General features: G+C 36.3%; 1 pseudogene; it reads right to left on the bottom strand.

Annotated features, from left to right (window-relative positions):
* Positions 1–14,283: 14,283 nt before the first annotated feature.
* LOC127451504 (homeobox even-skipped homolog protein 1-like) lies at positions 14,284–15,268 on the bottom strand (annotated as a pseudogene).
* Between the last annotated feature and the right edge of the window lie 8,894 nt (positions 15,269–24,162).

Below are 24,162 nucleotides of genomic sequence, written 5' to 3'. Positions count from 1 at the left end.
GAATGAGAGATAACAGAGCAGAGCACTAATCAACTCTGAAGCATTATTTTTACATAATTTATCAAATTAAATCACAGCATTTGCACTTTAAAGATCTCACTGAGCCCTGTGGTGAACTGTTTATCAGGAGAGGTTAAACTTCCATCAAAAATACACCTACAAATAAAAGCATGATTCATAATAAAAGCTAAATGCCTGAAATTGAAGAAATTGCAGCAGAAATATATTATAACTGTATAGTAAAATGTAATCCTCACTGTATAAATTATAATAATGATTATAATAATAATAAATAATGATTAATGAATAATGATTGTAACAATAATAAAAATTATGCAATATCATCAAGAGTGCTTTTGTACTGAATAAATGTTTGTTAAAAAATACAATGGTATGTTGATATGTAATTGTTATATTTTACTTGTTAAAAAGTTTTTAAAAGTTTAAGGACTTTTTTTGATTAGACACCATTTTGATAATGAAATTAACTTAAACTTTAAAACAAGGAATTTTGAAAAATAAATAAATAATAATAATAATTTAAAAAAAAAAGGAAAAAAGATTTGGGGAAAAAATAAAACAGATTTCAGTAGGGCCCTGCTTAAAAACGTGTTAGAAACACTTGAAGGAAACATGCAAATCTTTTAATTTATTTTTTACATTGAAATTTAACTTTAAATAGGCTAAAGGAGTGTGTTCAATAGCACATTATCAAATTAGCAAATTTTTTCTGTGGTATCGAAATTGGTATCAAGAACCGTGAAATTTCACTGGTATCGGTACCGACTACTGAAATTTTGGTACCGTGACAACACTACAACCAAGGATACTGGACCAACCTGTGCTCTTCCTGGAGAACCAAATGAACATATAAAGGAATGAGGTTAGTCAATCAGTCCACTACTGTGCAAGTATTAGACACAGTGCATTTCCCTAAGCTATGCAATACAGACCTGCTTTAAACAGGTTGTAGGGTACTTGGTGACAAAGATTTTCATGTGATTGTTTACATGTTTGTTAATCATTATTACCCTAAAAGCTGAACAAATCCTTCCCTTCCTCCAACATGTGGAATTGTTAGAACCAGTTCTAGTCTTTACCAGAAATTAAACTGGTGTCAGATGTTTGTTAGTGTTTTGCCCACCCTAAAACGTTTCACTGGAATGATCTATTGCACGTAAAAGCTGGCCCTTTAAATGAAAATTACAAAATTTCCATAAAGAATATATATAATATATTCCCCAAAACCTGGTACCACCCAGGAGAGTGAGTGTAATGTTATGTAAGTGTTTTCTTTCCACATGCTTTTCTATCTCTTCTGGCCTTGTCTAATGAGGAGATTTTTCCCCATATAAAACTATCTGTTGCTATTACCAAAGTTCACCTGTTATGAGTTTCGATAAGTTAATGTTTATCTCTGTAAACATGTTACCGGTCATTTCATTACCTGCCAGCAGCATCCACCTCAAACCAGATATGCAAGTAATGTGAGGTTTGATTTAGCAGTTTTAGTTGTGTTGCAGGTTAGTGTGGAAAACTCTTGAGCTGTTTTTACCGAACTTTAAGGTCTACATCAATCAGAGTCAAGAAACGCAAAACTTATATGTGCAACCCTGCATCAGACTGCAAGGACTATCACATTTTTCTTATCAGACCAGCGAAGACATTCCTTCAGGCCCACACATGATCATCAAGGCGAGTTGCCGTGTAAAAACCACAGCTCATAGATTGGGATAGGTTATCTTTATATTAGCCACGTTCCCAAACAGGGGTGATTATATGATTTCAGCCTTATGGGGGGGCTCAGCCTCAGCCTCCTTCCAGAGCATTAGCTGATGTGGCTCACAGGAATATATCTTGTGCTAAAGGAATATTCTGGGTTCAATACCAAAAGTGAAGCTCAGTCGACAGCATTTTTGGGATAATGTTGATTACCACAAAATATATTTATCAACTAGTCCCTCGTTTATTTAAAAGATCATGGTAACAGTAAGCCACTTATGTTCCATAAACATTCAAATACACACTGTTTAGCCACAAGATGTAAACATTTTACACGTTAACATGATTTTAGTGTGATTAAATCTCTGTTTTACATGATTTTAGTGTGACAAAATTGCTTATACTGTTTACCATTGTTGCATTGTCATAGCAACAAAGTTGTAATATTGGATATAACTTTACACTGATTATATCTTTACACTGGTTAGTAAGCAATTTTATTTAACTTAAATCATGTTAACACATATAATGTTTGTCTCGTGGCAATACTTTTGAAACTAGTGTGTAGTTTACTGTTTAAGGACTGACCCCATTCACATTCAGTGACTTTTGCTTCTTATTTTTTAAATAAATGAGAGACAAGTTGAGAATATTTTGGTAATCAGTATTATGCCACAAACTTGTATTGAACCCCAAATATTCCTTTAAAGCTATTGTGTTTATTTTTTACTATTCTAAAATACTTTCTCCTATCCCAGCTCAATACACAATCAAAAGTGCATGTGTGTGTATATACTGTGTGTGTATATACTGTGTGTGTGTGTGTGTGTGTGTGTGTGTATATATATATATATATATATATATATATATATATATATATATATATATATATATATATATTAAAGCAATATCACATGAGCAAGAGTGCTGTTATGGCCGTATATCAGCACAGCTGCGGCCTCGTGCCTCAGGTAATAAAAGCTGTGCTGAAATATGGACAGAATAGACGGATAGATACTGTAGACAGAGCGGGCATCTGAGCGTGTGTGATTTCCTGTGTCTCTCGCGACTCCCAAGCACTGACAAACAGTAATGCTGAAGCTGTTAGTTTAACTCTGTTCCTCTATAGTATAACTGTAATGTGGAAGATATCCGCTACAAGCAATCATGGAGTGATGCTGCCTAGCGGACGTGCTATCAGAAATATCCTACAAGTATTTTACTCACGTTTAAGTGTTTTGTTGTAGGAGAGAAAACATGGAGGACGCCAGTTTCATTCTTGTATATTTCTAGAGGAACTCTTATTTTGACACCCAAACAGAAAACCTACTCTCCCTTGCCATGCTGAATATTTACATTTCCTCACAACTAGGGATGGGAGATACCACTTTTCTTTTTTTCGATCGGATACCAAGTAACATCAAACCTAATATCACAGATACCAATACCTCTATCAAATAGATTATTTTTATTTATTTATTTTTTTGCAAATTCTTGTGATAAAATTTGTCATAAATATTATGTTTAAAATCTATATATGTATTTTTTTTTTACAATTATAGATATAAATAGGAAAAGTATTAGGCTTCTGTTTTTTAAACTTCTGAAAATTATAGATTAACTACAGTAACCACTGTAGATCAGTGACGGTAACCAGTTTAACCATGGTATTTGTAGTAAAACCATAGTAACAACAAAATTAACCATGGTTATTACAATCATGGTTACTACAATATTACTATAGTAAAACCATGGTTACTATATGGATACTACAGTATTACTGTAGTAAAACCATTGTTAATTTAAACATTTTCTGCCAAAACAAAACAAAACAAACATGGTTACTACAGTCATAATTCAAGTTAATATAGTAAAAACATGGTTACTGCCAAAAACAAAACAAAAAAACAAACAAAACAAAACCATGGTTAATATAGTCATGGTTACTACACTATAACTAAAGCAAAACCATGGTTAACTTCAATAAGGATATTATTTATTAACAACAACAATAAATAAATAAAAAAACCTAAATAAACTTACAAACAAGCCCATTATAATAAATGTCCCATTCAGATTTGTCCATATTTAGTCTGAATTAACTCCAGATGCTATTTGTTTTTCTGTCATTACCTCAGACAAGCACTGCTTTCTCTGTCTGTAACTGTTTCTTTCAGCAGTTTTTGCGTTGAGATGAGTGAAAGAACGAATAGCTCCTATGCTACTCAACCATTTGCTAATTTATACTTTTTTTCACTTTGAAAGTTATATGCATTCATTACCATGGTAACTAAATAATAAAATCACAAGTTAAAAAAAATGTGAGGATCGACATTTTCGATACAACATCAGTATCAGAAGTATCGATACTTAAGGATCGATCTGCCATCCCTACTCCCAACTCAAAAACTCTGGTATCAGGTAGGCACCCTGTGCGTGTGTGATTTCAACTTTGATATGATTTTGATTTACAATTCTGCTTGCATTATTGATCATAGCAGAAATAGACAAGATGCATTTTTGGCAGATGTGTTCACTGCTGTATTGACAATACTGTATAAATGGCATGTCTTAAATCAAATGTGGTGTCCTGCGGACAATTTTATACCCATAACCCTATGGGTTTCAGTTTTTGCCTTTTAATTTACTGCAAGGCATAAGTCTTCAGTAGCATGTGAAAGGGCTTCTGCCCAAATCTCCAAGGAGACATAAATGGTCCGACTAAGTCATCATACTATAACTTTACTTGCTCTGAACAGATAGTTAAAAAAGACAGACAACTATGACACACTCTGGTTTCATCACTCTGTCTCTATATCTGAGTTTCACAGTATTTAAATAGCTTCAGTTGACTCAGGCCAAGCCTGTAGATTTTACTGGCGCCTTAAAGCACTGTCCTAGCAACAATATAGATACATCATACATACTCATAACTCTCTCTGTCTCTCTCGCCCTTGCTCTTTTTATCTTAGAAGGATGTCTGCATGCACATGAGTAATTATGCTGTTAACAAACTTTTGTAAGAGATTACAAAACTGGGAGCAAAATGTGAGGTTATCATGGAGTATTTCATGAAGAGAGAAGGACAGATTTTTATTTGTTCAAGGGAGCAATAGTGATTGAGCGGGATTCAGTGATGATGCATACAGTACAGTACCCATAACATTTTTTAGAGATACCACTGCTTGGAAAGCTTTTGAGAAATGCATCAGTAGAACCTAATCAAAACAAGTTATGTGTAATCAAATAAGCAAAGTGCTAAAACAAGTAGGGCTTATAGAGTACTCCTGGCTTCTATACCACATCCGTGCTATGTGTGATTAGAATGAAATATTTTTGTAGTTTTTGATCCACAACTGTCTTTAAAGAACAGATATTAAGGATTTTAAAAGAGACATTATTCAATGACAAATGGATTGTGTGGATCTCGTCTTTGGACATGCATTATATGGAACGAGTCAAACCAAACTTTACTCTCAACATGCAGTAAAAGGATCTTGGTGCTTACTTGCTCCACCACTATACTACTTAATCTCTGGTGAGTGAAATCTGAACATTTATCAGCCAGTAGCTAATCACAGCATTTTTAGTAGCAAAGCACAAAATTTTGTCACATATGCGAGCGATTTACTCACATTGTAGAGGGTTATCGTATTGATGGATCTTGGGATTTAAGAATTGATATAAAGATTGCTGTAACGTTGCTCAGGCACTGACAAAGACGATGAAGATGAGATGATGTGAAGAACCCAAATGCAGTTTAATATAAACGTGAAATCCAAAAAAACAGTAAATCCAAACGTGAATAAAACATAAACATGAACTTAACTAGACTTGATGAAACTTGACTTGACTTGACTTGACTTGACTTGACATGGCTTGACATGACACCAACAATGTTGCATTAACAAACAATACCTGACAATGGACAATGGCAAACATGAGGCTTAAATACATGGACATGGGTAACAAGACAACAAGTTAAAGAATGAAAAGACAGAACTAATAACAAGATAACTAGACAATAAACCAATGAATACAAGACAGGAGGGAAACATGAAATCACATGATTGGGGACCACATGACATGAAACAGGAACTAGATTTTCAAAATAAAAGACATGAAAAACATGAACCAACAGAATAAACATGACATATCCCCCCCATTAGGGGCATCTCCCGAACACATTAAACATGGCATAATTTCTGTAAGTTCTGTAGGGAGCTGGGGGGGGGGAGTGGGGTCTTGAGGCATGGCTTGGCAAGACAGGGCGTGGAGCATGGGCGTGGAGCAAGAGAGACTCGAGGGGCAGAGCCTTGAGAGACTTGAGGGGCGGAGACATGGAAGGCGGAGCCGTGAGAGACTTGAAGGACGACACCAGGGAACTTGAAGGGCCAGGGCGGAGCCGGAGGCAGGGAGGACCAAGGTGGTGCCGGAGGCTCGGAGGAGCAAGACGGCGCAAAATAAAAAACATGAAAAACATGAACCAAGAGAATAAACATGACAATTGCGAGGCATCGAAAAAATCTGTATTTTTTCCCAGCCCTAAACACAAGTCGATTTTGTGTAAATGAAGCATATTTATGCAAACCCTCATAGTGCCAAAGTTTATAACAATTACAGTTTGTATTGCTAATTAGTTCAGAAACATCAAATTCCGAAACAGTGTTTCTCAAAACGTTGCTTACTTGTTTGGGTTACAGCTTAGGAAAGGTGGCTTTAAACTGGGATGGCATAACCTAGGGGTTCAAGGAATATTCAGTGTTCAAAGCTGGTATTGACAAGCTCAATCGACAGCATTTGTGGCACAATGTTGACTGCCACAAAAATTTATTTAGACTTGTCCCTCCTTTTCTTTAATTAAAGCTAAATCTGGGTTCCAGTGAGGCACTTACAATGGAAGTGAATGGAGCCAATCTGTAAATGTTTAAATATTCACTTTTTAAAAGTATAGCTACAAGATGTAAACAAAATGTGTTAGCAAAGTGTGATAAAATCACTTACTAACCCTTTCTGTGTAAAGTTATATTCAATTTTACAACTTTGTTGCAGTGACAACGTAACATTGTAAATCCAAAAAAAAAAATCACTTCCGTTGTAAGTTCCTCACTGTTTACCAAAGTTTTGCTTTTTTTTTTTTTTTTTTTTTAAGAAAAAGTGAGAAGAATTGAAATTTTTTTTTGTGTTAATTAAAATTATCCCAAGAATGCTGTCAATTAAGCTTAGCTTGTATTGTACCTGAAATATACCTTTAAGGATCTGTTCTGGTAACCCAAACGTTGTTGGTTCAAACCCCACAAGGGTCATCCTGAGTTCTCACCATTGTGAAAGCCATTCTGGTTCATTCAGAATGTCTGTCCCTGTGAGTGTGCTGTAAGTTACCGTTGTCAGCTATGTAGTACAAATTACAAATTTACAATTTGTAAATTAAAAGCAATTGTCATAACTTTAGGCTCTCAGTGTGGCACCTTGTACAACTTAAACACTGTAAAAAAATGTGTTCACTCAACTTATGCTAGTTTTCTTTTTGCTTTGACTCAGTTAAGTTACATTAAAAAAAAAAAATTTCTTTGAACTTAAGAAGTTTTGTCTAGACAACTTAATAATTCATTGACAGAACTGTTTATTTTTAGTATTCTGGATAGGTTTTGTTTAAATAACTTTAATATTGTGACACACAAGGCAACCCAGTATGCATTGCAGCACCTAAAGTTTTGATGTTTATGTTCTGATTAAAGAACTTTATGAGCACCAGCAAAGGCTGGCCATCCAATAGTTTGAATTAAATCAAATTTAAGCGCGTAACATCACCACACAACTATTAACTAACAGTAATGACAAAAACAACACAAATAAAGTCCACAAATTGCAAAAAATAAGCCTACAACACTAACCTAATTATTTATTCATGCTGCAATGCATGCTGGGAGCTGGCAAATCTTTTCTTTTTCAGTCAACTTTAAGTGAGTTGAAATGGCAAATACAATTGTTAATCCAACTTAAGTACAAGTTAATAGAATCAAAACTTAACAAGTTAAGTTTGCATGAAATTTTAGTTGTGCCAACTCAAAAAAGCTAGTTGATGCAACTAAACCTTAAAATCTGTTTTTACAGGGCATGGTAAGACATATGGGCCCGTACTGCTTCATGAACCAGACAAAGCTCTCTGTGCATACTGTTAATTGCTCATTTTACTTTCAACTGAAGCAGTATATGTGAAGCATGAGAGCCATGAAATGATACACATAAAACATATCTTGGCTATAACAATCATTAACTATACATCTGGATTCCCTAGAGTCCTTCTTGAAATGTTTATGCCTTCATTTCTGTGTTTTATTTCCACACCATATTTCTCTCTTTAGTGATGAAGTGGGTGGAGGTATGACTCATGCTCTAGTGTAGGATGTAAAAACAAAATATTCTTCACAATCTCTGTTTTTGTTCCCTCCTTTGTTGCACTGGGACTCTTGAGGTAAACATTGGCACTGTGACTTTAGTTTGGGCTCGATGATGCCTGAGATGAGGGAACGGGAACATGCGACAAAGGTGTTTTCACAGAAACCTGTAGATACAGTAGAAAAAATGGCTTGTTTAATTATAAGGGTAAGATAGTGGGTTAAAAATAGTCCTCTTAAAATAAATTCGGACTTTTTGGTTACCTTAGAATGGTGGCAGCATCATTATTTTTACGTTGGATCTTGGTAGGTATATTGCTAAAATTAGTGAACTTAAGCAGCCCTTGTTGCATTATATGCCAGTGGTGTGATTGCAAAAATGGGAAAAACACTGTTGTTTTTCCAAAGTTGGAAAACTTTGATATCAAGAATTAAAGATATCTTATTATCCTTTTAGATTCTGGTTCACATCAAACTTTCCTTAATGTCTCTTAATTTTTTAAGGCCATGGGGCTCTCAATGTTTCTCCATCCGAAAATTACATTTGACCCATTTTCAAAAAACAAATGTGTGTCACATATGAATATGAATTTTCTTGTACATCAAAACAAAGGTCTTAAGTACACCTGATGCTGAAACTAGAAACAAACCTTGCATTTATTTGTTCACTTAAAAACAAAAATGTCAATATATCAGTTTTTGAGAGTCCAAAAACACACTATTATAAACAAATAGCAACACATGTGGCTCTTCAGTTAGTGCAATACATTTATCTAGTTTTTGGATTTCCAAAATGTACATCTGCAAAGCTTGATGCATCATTAGGGGTCTGTGTCATCTAGAGATGATCCTGACAAAAATTACTCCTACCATTGGCATATAATGCAAGTGCTGAAATCTACTCATTTAAGTAATATTCCTACCAATTTCTGTGGTGATGAAAAAGTTTTGATTACTCAGTAATATACTGATCCATGGGAGTAAAGATTTTGGCTTTCATCATCATTTATGTTTTCTTTTTAGAAAAATATAAACAAAAAAATTCAGACAGTGAAGTTTCTGAAATTTGTTTGATTTGACATTAAATAATCCTATAAATTTATGTGTGTGAGAGATGGAGTCATTTTAGGAGGTTGTTTCAAAATGTATCATATGCAGGTAAACCGAATAACATATTACGAGACTGCATTGCAATGTGTGACTAAGCTTACAATGGGCTTAAAAATTACTTCTAGGTCTTCAAATAAGAGTTCAGTAGTGTGACTAGTATGTGTGTGTGTATATGTATATGTACATGTATGTGTATATACAGTACTGTGCAAAAGTCTTAGGCACATAAGATGCTTCACAAAAACATTTGTCTTAGATGGTTGTTTATATTTTCAGCTTTAGTGTCAATTGGAAATATACATTTTAGACTCCCAAACATTTATGTTGCAAATAGAATAGAATAGAACAGAAGAACAGGGAGCCATGCAACAGATGGCATGGTCCCCACAGAGCCCCCCGCTGAATATCGAGTAAGTCTTGGATCGCAAGAAGAGACAGAAGCAATTGAGACAGCCAAAATAGATAGAAGAACTGTGGCAAATTCTCCAAGAAGCTTGGAACATCGTATCTGCCAACAACCAAGAAAAACTGTTTCCAGGTGTACCTAGGAGAATTGGTGCTGTTTTGAAGGCAAAGGTGGTCAGACCAAATATTAATTTAGTTTTTATTTATGTTTACTGGACTTTGTATGTCGCTAATTGATAAATGAAAACTATATATGCCATTATTTTTGAAGACATCCTCACTATGCAACATTTTCCCCAAGTGCCTAAAACGTTTGCACAGTACTGATATATATATATATATATATATATATATATATATATATATATATATATATATATATATATAGTACTGTTCTCCTAGGTACACCTGGACACAGTTTTTCTTGGTTGTTGCTTGAAATTACCAAAAAACTAAGTACATCGGAGTCTCTAGTTTGAGAAATAGACACCTCACATGTTCTCAGCTGACAGCTTCATTGAATTCTACCCACTCAACACCAGTTTCATGTACAACAGTAAAGAGAAGATTCTGGGGTGCAGGCTTTATGGGAAGAATTCCAAAGAAAAAGCCACTTTTGAAACAGAAACACAAAAGGAAAATGTTTGAGCTTTTGTGGGATCAGCTAGACTGTAAGGTGTGTGAGAAGTGCCCGACAAGATTATCTGTGGCAAGTGCTACAGGAAGCGTGGGGTGAAATGTCACCTGAGTATCTGGACATACTGACGGCTAGAATGCCAAGGATCTGCAAAGTTGTCATTGCTGCACATGGAGGATTTGTTTTTCAAACTCTTTGAAGTAGTTTAAGAAGTTCTGAAATTTTTTCAAATTGTAATAGTAATTTTTCGCGTTATTAATGCCCTGACTATACATTGTGATCAATTGAATGCCACTTTGGTGAATAAAACTACCAATTTCTTGCCATAAGAACAAAATCTGTACATTATTCCAAACTTTTGGCTGCCAGTGTGTGTGTGTGTATATATATATATATGGGTGATGGTCAGACTCGCATTTATCGTCGAAGGAATGAGTGTTACACAGAGGCCTGTACTGTGGAGCAGGATCGATTTCGAGGTGGAGGGTCCGTCATGATCTGGGGCGGTGTGTCACAGCATCATCGGACTAAGCTTGTTGTCATTGCAGGCAATCTCAATGCTGTGCGTTACAGGGAAGACATCCTCCTCCCTCATGTGGTACCCTTCCTGCAGGCTCATCCTGACATGACCCTCCAGCATGACAATGCCACCAGCCATACTGCTTGTTCTATGTGTGATTTCCTGCAAAACAAGAATGTCAGTGTTCTGCCATGGCCAGCGAAGAGCCCAGATCTCAATCCCATTGAGCACGTCTGGGACCTGTTGTATTGGAGGGTGAGGGCTAGGGCCATTCCCCCCAGAAATGTCCAGGAACTTGCAAGTGCCTTGGTGGAAGAGTGGGGTAGCATCTCACAGCAAGAACTGGCAAATCTGGTGCAATCCATGAGGAGGAGATGCACTGCAGTACTTAATGCAGCCGGTGGCCACACCAGATACTGACTGTTACTTTTGACTTTGACCCCCCCTTTATTCAGGGACACATTATTCCATTTCTGTTAGTTACATGTCTATGAAACTTGTTCAGTTTATGTCTTAGTTATTGAATCTTTTTATGTTCATACAAATATTTACACATGATAAGCTTGCTGAAAATAAAAGCAGTTGAAAGTGAGAGGACATTTCTTTTTTTGCTGAGTTTATATATATATATATGCAACATGTTCATATCATCTCTGTAGACTGCGGCTGGATGAGGGATAATTATGGAGACCTTGCAGTCATGTCAACCTGTCCACCTCTGACTTCCTCAGGGCCAAGGCAGGCTTAAGAGAAGGAAGTTGTAAAAATCACACGGTAGTGCTCTCCAGACAAAAGAGGATCCACTAATGTGTGTTCACTCAGTGTTCCCACAATCACCATATACGAGAACCTCTTTACAGTCTGTCTCAATTTACCACATCACTTACAATTCGCAGGAACGGTCATTTTTTTTTACTGTTATTTCTAACCTATTGCCTGCCTTTACTGCAGACATCAACCATTGAGTTATTGCCAAAAACAGGCAAGCTTTCTGACTGTTGTTCTTTCATGATCTGAGCATCAGAGGTGTAGGAGTCTTGGAGAGATGTGATAGCTTTACATACACCCATGTTAATCATTATGTGTAAAGTACTGCTAGAACTTGCCTTGCAACTACTAGAAAAATGTTTAAATGATGTTATCTGTCCATAAAAAATCAGCAACCCTTTTTCCCTGTGGTTGGTAGTATTTACATCACAGATATTGTTTTGAGAACCACAAATACATGTGAATTTAGAGCAAAACTTTTAAAATAAGAGTTATGGCATGACAATAAGAAACAATTCATTCTACTCTTTTTAATGTAAGTAATTTAAGTAATAATGACACAACAGAGAACATGTTGGCTAATGCTGATAAACAGATTCAGCAGCCTTTCAAATTTTAATTATTAAAATTACCTGTAGTAGGTGGAGGGGACATAAGCCACCACACCTGAAAACTCAGCAGGTGCTCTCATTCACATAACCAGTGCCTTTATTAAGTTTATCTTCTCGACAGCTATTAATTCTTAGTACAATGTGTTCAGTACACAAGATGTGTTTTTCTTTAACCAGAACCTTCTTAAAAGTTATAACTCCATGACGTCATTTCATGGAAAACAGTAGCTACAAATAATTAGCCTTACAGTATATACAGAGAAGACAAGTTAATTAAATAATACAACCTTAAACATAGGCCACGCTATGAATCTCTCTGCCTTTGTTTTAGAAATTTCACATTCAAACTTGTAGACATTCTTTTTTAGATCCATGGAGTCTGATTAAGGTCTGTGAAGCTTTGGAGTCTCAGACACTGCTCTGTCCACCTGTTGATGTTTTGTCTGTTCACATGCTATTTGTTTTTAGATTTTTAAGATCATAATTTAGCAGGTTGTGCCTAGGATTGAGTATAATGACAGGGGCTTCATGTCTGTAATTTAATAAGTGGTCTTATAGATTACAGTGCTGGTTGGTCAACAGGTTGGTTAAAATGGATAACAAAAGTTTTGGTGTAAATGACTGGAAGACATGCCAGCTGTCAAGGCTAGAGGCCAGTAATGGGCGGGAAATGTTTTTTTTTCTGTCCTTTCATAGCCCCATTGTTTATTTTTAATTTAAATGTCAAAGAATTAAAGTGAAATGTTTCCATAAATATTTTTAATAGTCAGATTTGTCATATATATATATATATATATATATATATATATATATATATATATATATATATATATATATATATATATATATATATTAAGAAAATAAGTACAGTGAGTAAAATATAAAACCACAGATTTGTAGGTAACCTACACCTCTCAAGTGACTCGATTCTGAATTCTGACTATACAGATATAGATGCACAGTTACAATGTCCTTAGAGTCAATGTAAAATGCCATTCCCAACCCATTTTACTTCCGTAGTGTATTTCTGAGTGAGAAAGGATATTCTAGGAGAAAACATGTAAGATGGGGCTTTATTTTATCCATCAGGATTGATTGGATTGTGAAAAGTGGCCATTGCATTATTGAAATGCTAAAACAATGCTGAAATATCTATTTAGCTATTGGTTAACATCCAATAACCTGCATGGTTGTCAGTGGAAAAAGAAACTTGTTTCAGAGGAAATTATTACATTTTGATTAAAGATTATGATTTTTCTTTAGAATAACATGCACCAATGAGCCATTTACAATAAGCCCAGGAATGTGCTTTAAAGGGTTAGTTCACCCAAAAATGAAAATTCTCTCATCATTTACTCACCCTCATGCCATCCCAGATGTGTATGACTTTCTTCTGCTGAACACAAACAATGCATTTTAGAAGAATATCTCTGCTCTGTAGGTCCGTATAATGCAAGTGAATGGTGACCAGAACTCCAAAAGCTCCAAAAAGGGGATAAATTCAGCATAAAAGTAATCCGTAAGACACCAGTAGTTTAATCAATGTCTTTTGAAGTGATTCAGTTGGTTTTGGGTGAGAACAGATAAAAACTCCTTTTTCACTGTACATCCTGGCAGCAGTCACCTTGGCGATCATGATTTCAAGCTCGATTACACTTCCTATGGCGCCATCTAGAGCTCTGCTTATGCATCAAGCACTAGGAAGTGTAATCAAGCTAGAAATCATGATCGTGCCTAGAGACTGCAATGTCAAGATATACAGTGAAAAAGGAGTTATATTTTGGTCTGTTTTCACCCAAAACCAAGTTGATTGCTTCAGAAGACATTGATTAAACCACTGGAGTCTTATGGATTACTTTTATGCTGCCTTTATGTGCTTTTTGGAGCGTTTGGGTTCTAGTCACCATTCACTTGCATTGTATGGACCTACAGAGCTGAGATATTCTTCTAAAAAAATCTGCATTTGTGTTCAGGAGAAGAAAGAAAGTCACATCTGGGATGGTATGAGGGTGAATATACTATCCCTTTAAGAAAGTATATAGGGTCAATTTTGATTTAATTTTGATTTTATCATGGCATCCTCTTCACTGAGACAAAGTCACATTTTCCCTATTATCCTGAAGCACTGCCAAAGGTTTTGGGCTTTGTGCCTGTCCTAGTCCCAGGCTGGCTCCCCCTCTAGCTTTAAGCAGTTGATCTGGTCTCCAGTGGAAGCAGTGGGGACAGGGGCATCCTGCAGTATGGTGCATTGTCTGGAATGGGGAGTAGAGAGTTGGCTGTGGAAGTCCACCCAGCCAGGTTGAGGGAGGGAGGTGCAAAGTGTCCACTGGCCTTGTGGTAGCGCTGTAAGGGCTTGAGAAACTGGAGAGGCTACCCATTACCAGATGAGAGTAGAGATGAAGAGGTATGTGGGGTAGCAGTGGGTAGGGCAGTCCCGTCGCCATCTGACTCACCATGAAGGCACATAGGTTTGGATCCAGTGGACTGGGCCAGTGTAGACTGTGACGCAGCCTCTTGTCCTTCATCCTTCGGTTCTGGAACCAGACCTACAGTGATTACAAGGTTAGAGTTTCAGTGAAAGGCACAGCATGTTGATGGACTTAGGTGTGTAAAAGTTTTCCATTTCAGCAGGGACAGAGATCAGGTCACATAAAACAACCAACTCTCACTAAAAAAAACTCTTGATAACAGCCTATAGTAATCAGTCTCTTAAGATATAAATTATTATATTGACACTTTTACAAGGAAACTTTAAATTCACTTTAAATATTGGTAGGTCTTGAGAAACATTTGGTGGGCCATTTCTGCAAGTGATGAAAAGGTCTATATCATGAATTACCTTTATCGTGGTCTCGGGCAACTTAAGCGCAGCTGCCAGTTCACATCGTCTGGGTCGAGACACGTAATTTTCTTTGCAGTATTCTTGCTCAAGACAGCTCAGCTGCTCCCGTGTGAAAGCAGTCCTTTGCCGGCGACTCTGGTCTATCCTGTTAAGTAGTGAAATTCGAGGACACTCTTCTTCTCCCTGGTCACTGTCAGCATGAGCAACAGTAGGCGACTCCCTGCCCTCTGCTACTGAAAAGTAAACATTAGGCATTCGTTAACTTCACATAGATTTCTTTACCATTTCAAATTTGAAAAATATTCCAGGGTCCCCCCTTCCATATTAAACAGTTATAAAATCTTTAAAGTTCAATAAGTTCAATCTAATTGTTACATAGAGTTGTATATTTTGCAGGGGTTTTAAATAAACTCCATGAATTTCCCATGAATTTTTGAAGTTAATAAATAATAAAAAACAAACAAACAAACAAACAAACAATAACAAAACCTTAAGCTCATCACAAATTAAACGACACACAAATAACACGGATATTGATATTGTATAGTAAGCCTATACCAAAATGGATCTTGTACTCACACATTTTACCATTGATATCCACGTCCACTCGTCCACGGATGAATGATAGTAATCCAAATATTACCCAAGTGGATTTTCATAAGCTTCTCATATTCCACGAAATGGTCCAGGACCAGGCCCAAAAAGGAAGGAATTATCTCTTTTCACTACCTGTCTTCCGAGCCAAGTTCGTTCATGAGGGGAAAGATGAGATGTTTTTGTAGTCGTGGTCCACCCCCCTCCCCTCCCCCGGTCTGCATCTTTCAGCTCGTCCCATCTTGTACTAATGAGAGACGCGCTCTATCCATCGAGGCGCCGCCTAGGCGCATGTACAGAGGGAGGTGTCAAATTGTCTTTGGTCTCCGACTGGCCTTTGTACTTTTGTTATGGAGTATTAACATCAACCTCCCTTTGCGTAATGTCACAGTGACTTCCCTGTTGAGATAGGCCAACCCTGATTGTTCCATGGTGTTTGATGTTTGTATTTTTAGAAGTCAATCATTAGAATCCTAATGTCTTTAAATTGTAGATGTCTACCGTTTATAATAGAGATGAAAGCTTTTCAGAACAGTACAAAGGCTTATGTCACCTATAACATTGGCACATGAGATTGAGTTTTATTAAAAAACTACTTTCTGAGCAATTAAATATTCACTACATTTTAAAATAAATACATTTCCAGACAGAGCGTGCTGGCATTGCTTAAACTTTCTTACACAAACCATAATATTTAGCTTCTCCATTCAGTCTGGATTGGGTTGGGGGGCAATATTGTTTTAGCTCAGGTTTATTCAAACAAACTGTGTTAATTTGCTTGTCAAATGTCTCAATGAACTGTAGATACAGATTTGCAGATTTGTTTTAATCGATCCATCAGTAATCACTGAACACATGTATATGGTAGTGTTCACTAACAAGTGATAACGTTATAACAAAATCTTACGACTTAGCTATATTGTTTGTGGCATGCATATGATAAAGCAAATGAGAAAATGGCACTGTCCGATGAATCGTTTTGATTGATATTGTGATCCGTCATGGTAGCCTGACCACGATAAGAAGATAATTGCTAGATTAGGTTTTCAGCCTTTTATTCATACCTTAAATATGTTTGTTGTGCAGTGTCTGTGTCATCGGTCTACTGAGACAGAACGCTGTGTCCTACCAAACACAGGCGGAACGTTGTTATGGACCATGCGCAACACAGATGGGTTAAGCCGTTACGCACCATCTCCAAGATGTGAGCAGGGTCCAATTTGGGGTGCAAGTAGGGTGGCAAAGCTCATTTTTAAGGTGGCAGCTCCCACCCTGTGCCACGCTTCTGGCCCCACCCATGCTGATTGGTTGTTTTGTTATAAATTAGTGCTTTGATCATTTGTCTGTTGGGAAAAGGCTCCAACAAAGCTGTAGCAGGCTATATCTGGAGACTGATGTCGCAGAAGGGTGACAAAAATTGCACTTTAATGTACAGACCAGCTTCTGTTGCCTGTACGGCATTGTAAAAACTATGGGAAGCTCAAGCATGTTTTGTCTGCACTGTGAATTTTAGGGTTTTAGGAAATTTTATTGCATCATAGGTCATTGTCATCTGCATTACAGGTTAAATAAGTATTTTAATGTTCAGGTAGCTTTACAATGGTTAGTGTACAAATAAGCAATATATTGAAAATGTATATCGAATACTACATAATAATATAATATATATATATATATATATATAAAATATATAATATATAATATAGTAGGCCACCAACCATTTTGATATCACCAGTTTAACCAGGCGAATCCTCATCAGTTATTTTTTATTTTTATCCTTTAAAAATGGGGGGAAAAAAATATTTTTCAGGTTATGCAGGATTATTATTATTATTATTAGTTATAATAATAAAACAATAATTAATTAATGAACCATAATTAATGAATAGAGTGCTCAGTGCAGTTGCTCATGACTTGCTCACTAATGACATGACACCCCTACACCCAGAGGTGTCATGCCCATTCAGACTGAGGGGGCACATGCCCCCTTAGATTTTTGAGCCAAGAGGATTTTGAATGGATTACTTGAACTTCCACAAATGTATTTGTACCTTCGATATTTAAATGAAATGATTATTGCATGTAAAAATGAATGTATGGTGCATTAATCTTTATTCACATGTCTAAATTCCGTCAGTCCAAGTCCAATCAAGTCATATGTTCCACTATATGCGGCGTCCAGTGGCTGCTTCGGAGATTGCGCTCAAGGGGAAGGTCGAGCACCAAGGGAAAACGCTGTGTTATGGTAATAAAAACGTATTAATTGCATCAACTTTAGTCAAGTTAACATTGGCCTACTCTGTTTGATGTCTGTGGAAGAGACAAATTTTTTTTTTGTCTAATGTAGATTCAACTTTAAGTAACAAAAGGCGGTTTAACATGCTTCCTTGGTAGTCGTGGGCTCTGTATTTTCAATGGGAGAATAGCGGTGGGTGGCTGAACGCATCGCAGCAGCAGTGCTTCTGTTCATGTCATGAGACATCAGCTGCTTTGTTTTACAGTACACATTTAGGTACTGGCCACATCGCTTTGGAAGGCATTTGGAGGAGCATTTAAATATGAGGATGCACAAATCTCCTTCACTAATGTGACATTAATATGTGTTATCAATGACTTTATGCCTCATTCTATGAGTAGTGTTCACACCAGTAGCGGTTCTAGCTTGCCGCCCCCCCACAAAATGCTGCCCTGGGCAACTGCCCATGTCACCCATGCCTAAATCCGCCACTGGCTCACACGAGATCAGTAAAATAAGTTGTTTTAACCACTCCATGAATGTTTGAGTGTTTAGCAGCCGGTACAAAGTTTTCTTGAAAGTTCGCCCTGGTGAGCTATTACAAACCACCGAAACGATCTCAAAACACCATTGTTTTGGCCATATTTAGTTGTAAATGACGTCAAACCTGTCCGTTCTTTGCTTTCGTATCAAGTTTACAGAGGCCTTTCTCCTCATAAATGTATTTAAAATGAATGTAACAACAAAAGTGTTAAAATTATCAGTTGTTTTAATTAATTTTCCTACTGACATGCATAACTCAGATGCCTTTAATGAAAACATTTTTGTTTCTTCATTCATTCTCAATAGACCTTTTTCACAGACTGTGATGACGCGTTTCCGCCTTATTTAGCAGTGTAAATCTAACAAACTTTTTTATATATAATTTTTTTCAATATTGAGTGTAGGTTTATAACATTATGCTTTGTGTTATATTACCCTGGAATTCGTTTTAAAAAATGAATTACCACAGCTGCGAGGGGATTTCGATTACAGTTGCTGAAAGAATGATAGTAAATTTGGCATCTTAATCTGTATTAATCCACCGCTCTCTATTTTTTTTTTCTTCTGGAAAGTCATTCAGATGTAATAGTGGATTTTTTATTTTGCTCTTTGAGAAAATGGGTAAGTGAAAATAATATTTGCTGTGGTCTCCCACTGTCGAAGTTTACCCTGCAATCGTTTACTTCTGCGTTCCAAAACCCGGAGTGATAAAAAAGGTCTATTGCCCAGGTGAGTTTTCATCACTGTATGAATCGCCTCCTATAATTAGTAAACTGACCAATCAATATGGATATTCAAATATTCATTTTAAAACATTATAAATGTTTGAATAAATCATAGTCTGTAGATGGCACTGCACAATTTTACTGTACTGACAAGTGTTGGGTTGATGATCAGAAAGATTATAACACATAGATATCAAGACTATTTGAAGATATCAGGGAGATGAGATCATCTGTGTACTGGAGCATAATTACCAGCAGAAACATAGGCTAATAAAACATATTTAATATACATTTAATCTAAAAACACAAATGTGGTGTTTAGAGCAGAATACTCAGTTATGTTAGTGGAGTACCTGTATTAACTGAGCTTCAGATGTGCGTTTTTCTTATCTATGTCTCTGCATGTTGATATCAGGCATACTGAAGAAGTTCCATGAAGTTTTTGTGCATATACATGTGCGCACTTTTATAAATCTTCTGATAGGATGGTTATTTCCTTTCCAAACTGTTCAAATGCATTCGAACAAAACAGCATTTACACTACAAGCCTGGTGTGGTCACATGATTTTTTGATCCCCTTGTTGAAGTGGACAAATCTGAAAACATGTTGGATCCCATTTACACCTCTCTGTTAGCGCTGTCCCACAAAATGGATCTTAACACCAGGTGCAGACGGGGCCAAAAATGCATATGACCACACTCACCTGTCAAGCAACCACTGAGCAAAATCAAGAGTTTTAAACTGTGCCAGTAATGTGCACAAAACGCTTTAAAAGGAAATAATGTTAAAGTACAACATGACATGTTACAACATGACAACAAGCTGTTGTTGAACTGCTAGTCTCCTTGTTTCATCCCAACCTACAATTACATCAGTGATCGCCAGAAAAGCACGAAGGCACATTCACATGCTCGTGTATATTATGTGCAGATAATCAAAGCCTTTCTAGCAAGTCAGTCCACTGGTGATCTTCTTTGGAACACTCTTGGGAAGCTATTTCCAGCCATGATCTACTTGAATGGGGGAATACCGAATCTCAAAAGCGGTTGGTCAACATTACAATCAAAGAACATATTTCAAATCAGCATTAAAATCTGACAACACTGGAATCATAAATTGTGCTTCTTTATCTCAGATAATGCTTAAACAAATGCAATTTTCGAGTTGATTGACAGGCAAAGTCTGTATCTAAAAGGTGATTGACTCTTTTACCTGTAAGGTGGGACTTCCTTTTCTACATCGATTGACCATTGGGCATTCTAATTTCTCCCATTCATTTTAATATAAGTGGCCCCTCTCTGATAAATAGTCTCTGAGCTCATGTAAAATAATCTTTTACTGTTTTGATATAGTCATTCTTGATGAACAATTTTAGCACTCCAATAAATATTGTGCATAAATAATGTGAGAACTTGATTGTGCCGCACCAGAGAAAAGTATGTTATGTAGGCTACGGTGTTTACAAAAGGTGTCATGATTTGACTTGAATTCAAATAAAAAAATACGTCCAGGTTTGAAATATTCTATGATCCACAACGTGAGTTTTAATGAACTCAAATATGTACAGTGGCAAGAAAAAGTATGTGAACCCTTTGGAATTACCTGCTTTTATGTATACATTTTCCTTAAAACCTTGTTTAATCTTCGTCTAAGTTACAATAATGAACAAACACAATTTGTTTGAACTAATAACACACAAATTATTGTATTGTACTTGTACATATTGAATACATCAAACATTCACAGTGTAGGTTGGAAAAGTATGTGAACCCCTAGGCTAATAACATTAACAAAAGCTAATAAGAGTCTGGAGTTGGCAAACCTGACATCCAATAAATTAAACGAGATTAAAGGTGTGGGTTAGAGCTACATTGACTTATAAAAATCACTAAAACATTTTGAGTTTGCTATTCAAAAAAGCATCTGCTGACGTAGGTCATGCTTCGCAAAACAGAAGACCTACGATCAAGAATTGTTGCTTTGGATAAAGCTGGAAAGGGTTACAAAGTTATTTAGAAGAGCATAGATATTCATCTCTCTACAGTTAGACAAACTGTCTATAAATGGATATGATTTAGTACTGTGACTACTTCCCCTAGAAGTGGCCGTCCAGCCAAGATAACTCAAAGGGCACACCGCAGATTGCTCAGTGATGTAAAAAAGAACCTAAGAGTGACAGCTAAAGACTTAAAGGAATTATTGGAACTAGTTAACATCTCTGTTCATGAGTATTCTATACGGAAAACATAAAACTGGCATGATGTCAATGGCAGCACACCATGAAGGAAGCCGCTGCTTTTTAACAAAAATATTTCTGTGTGCCTGAAGTTTGCCAAATACCACCTTGACACTCCACAATGCTACTGGGAAATTTTTTTGTGGACGAATGAACTAAGGTTGAATTGTTTGGGAAGAACACGCAGCACTACGTATGGCATAAAAAGGATACTGCATACCAACATTAAAACATCCCTACGATGAAATATGGTGAAGGGAGCATCATGATTGGGGGCTGCTTTACTGCTTTGGGGGCCTGGACCACTTGCCAACATCGAGGGAAAAATGAATTCCTAAGTTTATCAAGATATCCTACACTACAGGATAATGTCAGGGTGGCTGTGTGCCTCCTGGAGCTTAGTAGAAGTTGGATGATGCAGCAGGACAATGACCCTAAATATAGAAGTAAATCCACTACAGAATGAAAGAAAATCCACCTTTTGGAGTGACCCAATCAGAGCTCAGACCTTAACCCAATAAAGATGCTGTGGAATGACCTGGCTGAGCTGAAGCAATTCAGTAAGGAAGAATGGCTCAAAATTCCTTCAGAACCTTGTGCAGGTCTAATCCGCAGCTACCAGGAATGCTTGGTTGAGGTTATTGCTGCCAAAGGAGGATCGACCAGTTATTAAATCCAAGGGTTCACTTACTTTTTCCACAGCACTGTGAATGTTTAAAGGAATGTGTTTAATAAAGACATGAAAGATTATAATTGTTTGTGTGTTGTTAGCTTAAGCACATTGTGTTTGTCTATACTTGTGAATTGAAAATTATATCACATTTTATGACCAATTAGTGCGGAAAACCAGCTAATTCCAAAGGGTTCACTTACTTTTTCTTGCCACTGTATCTTGTATAGAAGTTATTATCAACAGTAATTCACTAACAGTAATTAAACAATAAACAATTTTGTACTAAACATAGCCTAAATGTATTAAAATACACTAAACTATATTTGAATAGGAATATGGCAATACTTGCATTTCTTAAGTGTATTTAAATTATACAGTAGGCTACATACATCACATGCACATATTATTTGGAGTCCACCTGCATTTTGCATGCTAACGTTAACGATTAATTGATTAATTGAACATTAATTTCCAGGACAATTGATTAGGAAAAAGTCTGAAAATTAGCATCCCTATGGGAAGAAGAACCTTTGAAGACCCTCTTTTGTCCAAATCCCAGATTTTATCAGGCAGTAACACATAGTTTGTTTGCAACTTAGGCTTACATTGAAATATCCACTTGTTAAAACAACTTAAAATAACAAATTAAAGTTGTTAACTCTCCATTAACATTAACTATTTTTAATGTTTTTATATACGTGCAAAAAATCCGTCTGAAAAAGATAAACAGTTCAGTATTTAAATATATTATAATTTTGCTTGGAAAGGTGCTCTAACAAAGGTGCAGGAGCTAAAACAAATCATCAACAAATGTAAAAAAATAGGTAACATTCATATGTGTTTTATATTTATGCTACATAAAGTTCAGTAAATGATCAAGAGAACTAATTAAAATTTTTAATTTTAACTAGTCATTGCATGCTAGTACACTATGCACTGTGATGCACCACACATGTAAATACACTACATTATACACTGAACTGCCATTTAATCATTATTATTGCTATGCAAGTTAATAATAAGCTCATGAGTCCTCTTTTTGACATGCTGTCCCACTTTACCAGTATCGCCCGGTCCCATTTTGCCAATATAACTCCTGTAAAGTGGGATGGAGGAAAAATTATACTTATAGAAAATATCAACAAATTATTTGGAATAACTTTTTACATTCTCTGAAAAACGTTCACACCACACACCATTATATGTAACATTTACAAACATTAGGCCAACTTTTACCTTTTTTTATAACCTTAAAATTTACCTCAGTTTTGTGTAATTTTCTTTATCATTACTTTTTCCACCGGTGATCATGAAATGAGCTCTGCCACGCATCACTATGTACCATCACCAACGTAAAACCTCATGAAGTTGGGGCAGGGGGAGTCATCTTATTCTGGAGGGCTTCTTTCCCATCTTTCCCTATATGAGCTTACTGCATAATGCTTAGATGTGCCAGACCTCTACAGTATCTACAGTAAATTAGTTATGAATGCAACTGAAACGAAGTGTCCATGTGGCCGTCATTAGCACTCTTCGGTGTCCGATTGAAAGAGTTTAACAGGTAGCCTACAGTCTTACCTGCTATACTCGGTCAATGCACCTCCCATGAATGTGCTCACAATAAAAATTACGAGCGTTGCCGAAGCTTCCAACACCACCGTTGTTGCGCACGATTCTTTTTTTTTTTTTTTTTTTTTTTTTTAAATAACATTTTCTGCATTTGAATAACCCATCCAAAAGACATCGTGCCTGACGACCCTAGAAATATCTATAATCTAATATTTAACGTTTCACATATACAACGATGCTTTTTGGAGACCGGTAAGTTCAACATGTAATTTGAAACAGGGCTTATAAAAGCTTCACCTGCCTGCTTTCTTATGAACGCTGATTGCAGGCATAACGCAGACCTATACAGCCTGATTACGGTTAGTCTTACGTTCACGTGGAGTGGAAATTTGATGTAGAATATCAGTAGCTACTCAGTTGTACTCTGGGAATCTTCCTGCAGAGTTTAGTTCCAACCCTGCTCCAAAACACCTAGCTGTCATTTATATTTATGCTACATAAAGATTAGTAAATTCAGGTATGTGTGTGTTAGAGCTGGTGTCATTGAGGTGTGTTTGATTAGAGGTTTTCGT

Source organism: Myxocyprinus asiaticus, chromosome 14 (assembly GCF_019703515.2).
Source record: "Myxocyprinus asiaticus isolate MX2 ecotype Aquarium Trade chromosome 14, UBuf_Myxa_2, whole genome shotgun sequence".
NCBI classification, from domain to species: Eukaryota; Metazoa; Chordata; class Actinopteri; order Cypriniformes; family Catostomidae; genus Myxocyprinus; species Myxocyprinus asiaticus.
This window is presented reverse-complemented; position numbering and strand designations above follow the sequence as displayed.